Source organism: Stenella coeruleoalba (genome assembly GCF_951394435.1).
Source record: "Stenella coeruleoalba genome assembly, chromosome: 10".
Lineage (NCBI taxonomy): Eukaryota > Metazoa > Chordata > Mammalia > Artiodactyla > Delphinidae > Stenella > Stenella coeruleoalba.
Genome location: NC_137156.1, coordinates 62,344,475 through 62,353,385, shown reverse-complemented (window position 1 = coordinate 62,353,385; position 8,911 = coordinate 62,344,475). Strand labels below are relative to the sequence as shown.

The window sequence follows — 8,911 nt, the reverse complement described above, 5'->3', positions numbered from 1 at the left end:
CTCAAGAAATATCCTGGGCCAGGTACTCTGAAGGGAACTCTAATCAGGCCCGACTCTCAGACAGAAACCTTTCGAGACCTCAGTGGTACTCACCCGCGTTTTAGAAAACAGCACATTCAAATGAAAAGATGCTCAGGATCTGTCTTGATTAGAGAGTGCAAAGGAAGTTCAACGAGGGTTTCTCTGGCTGCAGTCCTCACAAACGCTAAAAGCGTTCAGTGCTCAAGAGGGCATGCCCAAAAGGGAAGCCTACCATTGCTGTTGCCGGGACCGTAAATTGGTAACAGCCGATACGAAGGTCAGTAGGCAAGTTCCTTACCAAACTAAACACCGGAGGGACCCCGAGATTCGGCAAACCCGCTGCAGGTCGTATAACCAGCGACTAGCATCATTGGAAGGAAGCACTTGCACCCCAGTGGTCGTTGTGTTACCCTTTACCACAGCCAAGACATACCGAGGAACGAAATGTCGAGCGCGGGGTGAATGGAGAAAGGAGTTCTGCTACCTACACTCCCTCGACTACCACTCATCCACAGAACAAAATGAACTCACACTATTTGCAGCAGCGTGGGTGGAGCAGTAGATGATCTCACTAATTCTGGTAAACTAGAGGCAGCAAGACACATATCGCAGGCTATCTCTTATATGTGCAGTCTAAATAGGGATACAAAGGAAGCAGCATACAAAGGAAACACGGGTTCACAAAGGGAAGAGACAAGCGTGGAGTTCCCACAGGGGGAAATTGGAGACCGGGGAAGGGGGAAGTAGGAGGCTGGGATTCCCAGACAGACAGTCAACGTATCAAAAAGTTCTCATCAAGGGCGACCCAACCGAAAGCACAGGGAGTGCTACAAAACATTCCTCAATAAACTGACAGGGCAAAGAACCCGAAACGCTACGGGTGCAGCTACGTTTATAATTGCATCAAGGGATTGTAGAGCTCAAACAGACGCAACGTCGTATATAAACTATGCTGAAAGGGATAAGGACTATTCAATGACAAGGCAAGGAGGGGGGTAAGAAATGCCTTTCCTCTGTTACCTCAGGCCTCTTGGACGTCGTCGGCTGGAGACACACCCCTGGAGCCTAGGCGGGCCTGGGTCCCACGGCTGGAGTATGCTGCTGCTGAGGGAGCAAGGGAGGAGGACGTGCCACCTGACCAGCGGCCCCTCGGACCTCTAGTGCCCATTCTCCCCTGCGTGGTACCACAGTCTCCCGGTCCAACGTGGCCCTCCTACGGCTAAGCAAAGCCTGGTGTACCCAAGTGACGGTGGAGCAGCTGAGAGGGAAGAGCTGTGAGGAAACCGGCTCTCCAGGGCTCCTGCTAGGCAGGTTCCCGCCTCCAGCCCACTTCATTAGAGTCGCCCCAGCTGCGAAGCACGGCACCCTCCGAGTAGCCCACTTGCAAGTCTTGCGATAGGCCTGGGGTGGGGCAGTGCAGGTTAAGCGGCAGGAGGCGAGGATACACAAGCCCTGGGGTGTGTGTTTAGCCACGTTCGACTCCCCATGTCCCGTCCAGCACCGGGACCCCCGCTAAGGCTTTCTTTCCCCAAGTTACCCGAGAGGACACGGAGCAGTGCTGCCGCCTTGTGGCACACTGCCGTAACAACCTTAGAAACCCTGCCGAAGGGCACCTATCATTCACAAGGCCTGCGGCCTGCGGCTTCGCAAACACAGCCCTGCCCTCAAGAAATATCCTGGGCCAGGTACTCTGAAGGGAACTCTAATCAGGCCCGACTCTCAGACAGAAACCTTTCGAGACCTCAGTGGTACTCACCCGCGTTTTAGAAAACAGCACATTCAAATGAAAAGATGCTCAGGATCTGTCTTGATTAGAGAGTGCAAAGGAAGTTCAACGAGGGTTTCTCTGGCTGCAGTCCTCACAAACGCTAAAAGCGTTCAGTGATCAAGAGGGCATGCCCAAAAGGGAAGCCTACCATTGCTGTTGCCGGGACCGTAAATTGGTAACAGCCGATACGAAGGTCAGTAGGCAAGTTCCTTACCAAACTAAACACCGGAGGGACCCCGAGATTCGGCAAACCCGCTGCAGGTCGTATAACCAGCGACTAGCATCATTGGAAGGAAGCACTTGCACCCCAGTGGTCGTTGTGTTACCCTTTACCACAGCCAAGACATACCGAGGAACGAAATGTCGAGCGCGGGGTGAATGGAGAAAGGAGTTCTGCTACCTACACTCCCTCGACTACCACTCATCCACAGAACAAAATGAACTCACACTATTTGCAGCAGCGTGGGTGGAGCAGTAGATGATCTCACTAATTCTGGTAAATTAGAGGCAGGAAGTCACATATCGCAGGCTATCTCTTATATGTGCAGTCTAAATAGGGATACAAAGGAAGCAGCATACAAAGGAAACACGGGTTCACAAAGGGAAGAGACAAGCGTGGAGTTCCCACAGGGGGAAATTGGAGACCGGGGAAGGGGGAAGTAGGAGGCTGGGATTCCCAGACAGACAGTCAACGTATCAAAAAGTTCTCATCAAGGGCGACCCAACCGAAAGCACAGGGAGTGCTACAAAACATTCCTCAATAAACTGACAGGGCAAAGAACCCGAAACGCTACAGGTGCAGCTACGTTTATAATTGCATCAAGGGATTGTAGAGCTCAAACACACGCAACGTCGTATATAAACTATGCTGAAAGGGATAAGGACTATTCAATGACAAGGCAAGGGGGGGGGTAAGAAATGCCTTTCCTCTGTTACCTCAGGCCTCTTGGACGTCGTCGGCTGGAGACACACCCCTGGAGCCTAGGCGGGCCTGGGTCCCACGGCTGGAGTATGCTGCTGCTGAGGGAGCAAGGGAGGAGGACGTGCCACCTGACCAGCGGCCCCTCGGACCTCTAGTGCCCATTCTCCCCTGCGTGGTACCACAGTCTCCCGGTCCAACGTGGCCCTCCTACGGCTAAGCAAAGCCTGGTGTACCCAAGTGACGGTGGAGCAGCTGAGAGGGAAGAGCTGTGAGGAAACCGGCTCTCCAGGGCTCCTGCTAGGCAGGTTCCCGCCTCCAGCCCACTTCATTAGAGTCGCCCCAGCTGCGAAGCACGGCACCCTCCGAGTAGCCCACTTGCAAGTCTTGCGATAGGCCTGGGGTGGGGCAGTGCAGGTTAAGCGGCAGGAGGCGAGGATACACAAGCCCTGGGGTGTGTGTTTAGCCACGTTCGACTCCCCATGTCCCGTCCAGCACCGGGACCCCCGCTAAGGCTTTCTTTCCCCAAGTTACCCGAGAGGACACGGAGCAGTGCTGCCGCCTTGTGGCACACTGCCGTAACAACCTTAGAAACCCTGCCGAAGGGCACCTATCATTCACAAGGCCTGCGGCCTGCGGCTTCGCAAACACAGCCCTGCCCTCAAGAAATATCCTGGGCCAGGTACTCTGAAGGGAACTCTAATCAGGCCCGACTCTCAGACAGAAACCTTTCGAGACCTCAGTGGTACTCACCCGCGTTTTAGAAAACAGCACATTCAAATGAAAAGATGCTCAGGATCTGTCTTGATTAGAGAGTGCAAAGGAAGTTCAACGAGGGTTTCCCTGGCTGCAGTCCTCACAAACGCTAAAAGCGTTCAGTGCTCAAGAGGGCATGCCCAAAAGGGAAGCCTACCATTGCTGTTGCCGGGATCGTAAATTGGTAACAGCCGATACGAAGGTCAGTAGGCAAGTTCCTTACCAAACTAAACACCGGAGGGACCCCGAGATTCGGCAAACCCGCTGCAGGTCGTATAACCAGCGACTAGCATCATTGGAAGGAAGCACTTGCACCCCAGTGGTCGTTGTGTTACCCTTTACCACAGCCAAGACATACCGAGGAACGAAATGTCGAGCGCGGGGTGAATGGAGAAAGGAGTTCTGCTACCTACACTCCCTCGACTACCACTCATCCACAGAACAAAATGAACTCACACTATTTGCAGCAGTGTGGGTGGAGCAGTAGATGATCTCACTAATTCTGGTAAACTAGAGGCAGCAAGACACATATCGCAGGCTATCTCTTATATGTGCAGTCTAAATAGGGATACAAAGGAAGCAGCATACAAAGGAAACACGGGTTCACAAAGGGAAGAGACAAGCGTGGAGTTCCCACAGGGGGAAATTGGAGACCGGGGAAGGGGGAAGTAGGAGGCTGGGATTCCCAGACAGACAGTCAACGTATCAAAAAGTTCTCATCAAGGGCGACCCAACCGAAAGCACAGGGAGTGCTACAAAACATTCCTCAATAAACTGACAGGGCAAAGAACCCGAAACGCTACAGGTGCAGCTACGTTTATAATTGCATCAAGGGATTGTAGAGCTCAAACACACGCAACGTCGTATATAAACTATGCTGAAAGGGATAAGGACTATTCAATGACAAGGCAAGGGGGGGGGGTAAGAAATGCCTTTCCTCTGTTACCTCAGGCCTCTTGGACGTTGTCGGCTGGAGACACACCCCTGGAGCCTAGGCGGGCCTGGGTCCCACGGCTGGAGTATGCTGCTGCTGAGGGAGCAAGGGAGGAGGACGTGCCACCTGACCAGCGGCCCCTCGGACCTCTAGTGCCCATTCTCCCCTGCGTGGTACCACAGTCTCCCGGTCCAACGTGGCCCTCCTACGGCTAAGCAAAGCCTGGTGTACCCAAGTGACGGTGGAGCAGCTGAGAGGGAAGAGCTGTGAGGAAACCGGCTCTCCAGGGCTCCTGCTAGGCAGGTTCCCGCCTCCAGCCCACTTCATTAGAGTCGCCCCAGCTGCGAAGCACGGCACCCTCCGAGTAGCCACTTGCAAGTCTTGCGATAGGCCTGGGGTGGGGCAGTGCAGGTTAAGCGGCAGGAGGCGAGGATACACAAGCCCTGGGGTGTGTGTTTAGCCACGTTCGACTCCCCATGTCCCGTCCAGCACCGGGACCCCCGCTAAGGCTTTCTTTCCCCAAGTTACCCGAGAGGACACGGAGCAGTGCTGCCGCCTTGTGGCACACTGCCGTAACAACCTTAGAAACCCTGCCGAAGGGCACCTATCATTCACAAGGCCTGCGGCCTGCGGCTTCGCAAACACAGCCCTGCCCTCAAGAAATATCCTGGGCTAGGTACTCTGAAGGGAACTCTAATCAGGCCCGACTCTCAGACAGAAACCTTTCGAGACCTCAGTGGTACTCACCCGCATTGTAGAAAACAGCACATTGAAATGAAAAGATGCTTAGGATCTGTCATGATTAGAGAATGCAAATAAAAGTAGTTGAGGTATTTCCTGGCTCCAGTCCTGGAAAAGCCTAAAAACAGTAAGTGCTCAAGAGGGCAGGCAGAATAGGGACGGCTACTGTGCTGTTGGTGGGAAAGTAAATTAGTAACAATCAGTATGGAGATTAGCAGACAAGTTGCTTATCAAACTAAACACTAGAGCTACTACGAGATTCGGCAACCCCACTCTAGTTAGTACAACCAGAGAACAGCATCATTGGAAAAAGACACTTGCACCCCAACCGTCGCTGTGGTACTCTTTACCAATGCCAAGCCATGCAAATGACCGAAATGTCCAGCGAGAGATGAATGGATAAAGAAGTTGTGCTACCTATACTCCCTTGACTGTCACTCATTCAGACAATAAAGTGAACTCATGCTATTTGTAGCAACAGGGACGGGGCAGTAGATGATCTCACTGATTCCGGTAAATAAGAGACAGAAAGACATATAGTCCAGGATATCACTTACATGTGCAGTCGAAAAATGGATACACAGGAAGGGATGTACAAAGGAAACAGACTCACAGACGGAAAAAAGAAGTGAAGAATTACCATAGGGCGAAATTGGGGATTGGGGAAGGGTGAAGTAGGAGGTTGGGATTAACAGAAACACACTCATGTATCAAAAAGAGTTTATCAACGACGACCCTCCTGATATCACAGGGAACCCTCCTCTACATTCTCCATAACCTACAAGGGAAAAGAATCTGAAATACAACAGGTACAGCTACATTTATAACTGCATCATGTTGCTGCAGATCTCAAACAAACAGCACATTGTATATAAACTACGCTGAAATAGAAAACAAATATTAAACTATAAAAGAGGAAAAAGGCAGGAAAGGCCAACTCTATTACCCTCAGGCCTGGGTGACGTGGGCTTCTCTCACAGCCCTGGATCCTCAGCAGGCCTGGGCCCCACGGCTGGAGTAGGCTGGTGCTGAGGGAGCCAGCGGGGAGAACATGCCACCAGATCAGTGGCCCCTCACGCCTCTCGTGCCCATTCTCCTCTGCATGGGACCACGATCTCCCGACCCAAGCCGGCTCTCTTACAGGTAAGCAAAGCCTAGTGTACCCAAAGAACGATGGACCCGCTGGGAGGCAAGTGCTGTGAAAAGACACCGGATCTCCCCGGATCCTGCTGGTGAGGTTCCCACCTCCAGCCTATTTCCTTTGACTCACCCCACCTACGAACTGCAGCACCCTCCGAATAGCACATTGGCAAGGCTTGGGATTTGCCTGGCGTCGGGCGGTGCAGGGTAAGCGGGAAGAGCTAAAGATACACAAGCCCTGCGGTGTGTCCAGCCACTTTCCACTCCAATTCCCAACCCAACAGCAGGACTCCCTCTAAGGCTCTGTTTGCCCAAGTTACCAGAGACGCCACGAAGCAGTGCTGCCGCCTTGTGGCGCTTTCCCATAACAACAACTTTAAAAACTGTGCTCAAGGGCACTTAGTATTCACAAGGCCTGCGGGGCTGCAAATGATCTGAGCGCTTGAGAAAGGTCCTGGGCTAGTCATCTGAAATGAATTCAAATCAGGCACGATGCGCAGGCAGAAACGTTTCAAGAGCTCAGGGGTACTCACATGCTTTTTTAAAAAACAGCACATCAAATGAAAAGATGCTCAGAATGTCATGATTAGAGAGTGCAAATAAATATAGATGAGGTGTTCCCTGGCTCCAGTCCTCAAAAAGCCTAAAAGGTGCAAGTGCTCAACAGGGCAGGCAGAAGAAGGAAGCCTACTAGACTGCTGGTTTGAATGTAAATTGGTAACAGCCAGTATGGAGATCAGTAGACAAGTTCCTCACTAAATTAAAAACTAGAGCTAACACGAGATTCGGCAACCCCACTCCAGTTCATACAACCAGAGAATACCATCATTAAAAAAAACACTTGCACCCCAACGGTCGTTGTGGTACTCTTTACCATAGCCAATCCATGCAAACGACAAACTATCAAAAAGAAAGAATCTTAAAATCAGCAAGAGTAGAGAAGCTTATAACTTACAAGAGAACCTCATAAGATTATTATTATTATAATTTTTTTTTTTTGTGGTACTCGGGCCTCTCAGTGCTGTGGCCTCGGCCTCTCCTGTTGCGTAGCACAGGCTCCGGACGCGCAGGCCCAGCGGCCATGGCTCACGGGCCCAGCCGCTGCAGGGCATGTGGGATCTTCCCGGACGGGGGCACAAATCCGTGTCCCCTGCATCGGCAGGCGGATTCCCAACCACTGGACCACCAGGGAAGCCCAAGATTATTATTTTTTTAATATTTATTTATTTGTTTGCACTGGGTCTTAGTTGTGGCACATGGGCTCCTTAGTTGTGGCATGCAAACTCTTAGTTGCAGCATGCATGTGAGATCTAGTTCCCTGATCATGGATGGAAGCCGGGCCTCCTGCACTGGTTGCATGGAGTCTTATCCACTGCACCACCAGGGAAGTCCCTAGAGCCTCATAAGGTTAAAAGTTGATTTCTGAGCAGAAACCTCACAGGTCAGGAGAGAGTGGGATGATATATTCCAATTGCTCAAAAAAAAAAACCCCAAAACAAAAAACCTTGCCAACCAATAATATCCTATTCATCATAATTGTCCTTCTTGAATGAAGAGATTAAAAACTCTTTTCAAAAAACAAAAGCTGGCCAGAGTGTCAGGAAAAGACTAAAGATTAGATTGTAAGAAAAGAAAATAGAAGCCATGTTTCGAAGACCTGTAGTACAGGTATTTCATCAGTTTGTAAGACATGAGTCTGAAATAGCTAGCAGTTTGGTTCTCAACAGATCTCTGAATCATGTGCAGCTACTTGGTTGAGTAGGTTAGGACCCTATCATGAGACAGGTAGAAGGAAAAAACCCAGTCACAATATTTTCTGTAGCAGCAAATGAGATGTGGCGATCAGGGGAAAATGAAGCATTACCAAATGGGTGATGTCAGTCAAAAGACAACGTAGCACAGAATTTCAGTATTCTGACCAGGCCTCGGAGATGTGGCATATCAGTATGTGAAAAAGGCGTCTTGAATTTACCTGGAAGGGAAAATAGACTATGGTGAATATATGGATGAAAATAATGTGAGACAACAAGCAACAACAATTATAGCTGATAACATTATATTTCTGAGTGAACAAAGGAAAGAGAAGGCATAGAATGTACGATTCTTCTTTGGCCATTGTTTGGTACAGTCTCATTTCCAAATCATGATAGTCTTTATAGTTTTTAAGGACAAGAATTAAAATACTCTTATGTAAAAAAACAAAACAAAAAACACAAAAGCTGAGGGAGTTCACTCATCATCACTAGATCTGTCTTAGAACAAATTCTAAAAGAGTTCCTCAAGCTAAAATAAAAGGACGCTAAATAGTACCATGAAAACATATGAGACTACACAATAGACTTGTAAATGTTAGTATATAGTTAAGGTAAGAATACCTTAATAGTGTGATATGGTGGTGTGTTAACCAGTTAATTTTACTATATAAAAGTTAAAGGATGAGATTATTAAAATAACTGCAGCTATAATAATTTTAATGTATAAACAATATACAAAGAGGTAAATTGTAACACCATACACAAAAATTCATGGAGGGGAGTAAAAGAGTAGATTTTTTTTTTGTATGTGATGGAAGTTAAATTGTTATCAACATAAAATAGAGTGTTATATCTATAAGATGTTTTTTGTGAGCCTC

At 49.4% G+C, this 8,911-nt stretch overlaps 1 pseudogene across 1 annotated transcript; it reads left to right on the top strand.

Annotated features, from left to right (window-relative positions):
• The first annotated feature begins 6,212 nt into the window (after positions 1–6,212).
• LOC307193105 (single-stranded DNA-binding protein, mitochondrial-like) lies at positions 6,213–8,476 on the top strand (annotated as a pseudogene). Its single transcript has one exon. The product of its transcript is annotated as a single-stranded DNA-binding protein, mitochondrial-like (transcript).
• Positions 8,477–8,911: the final 435 nt, after the last annotated feature.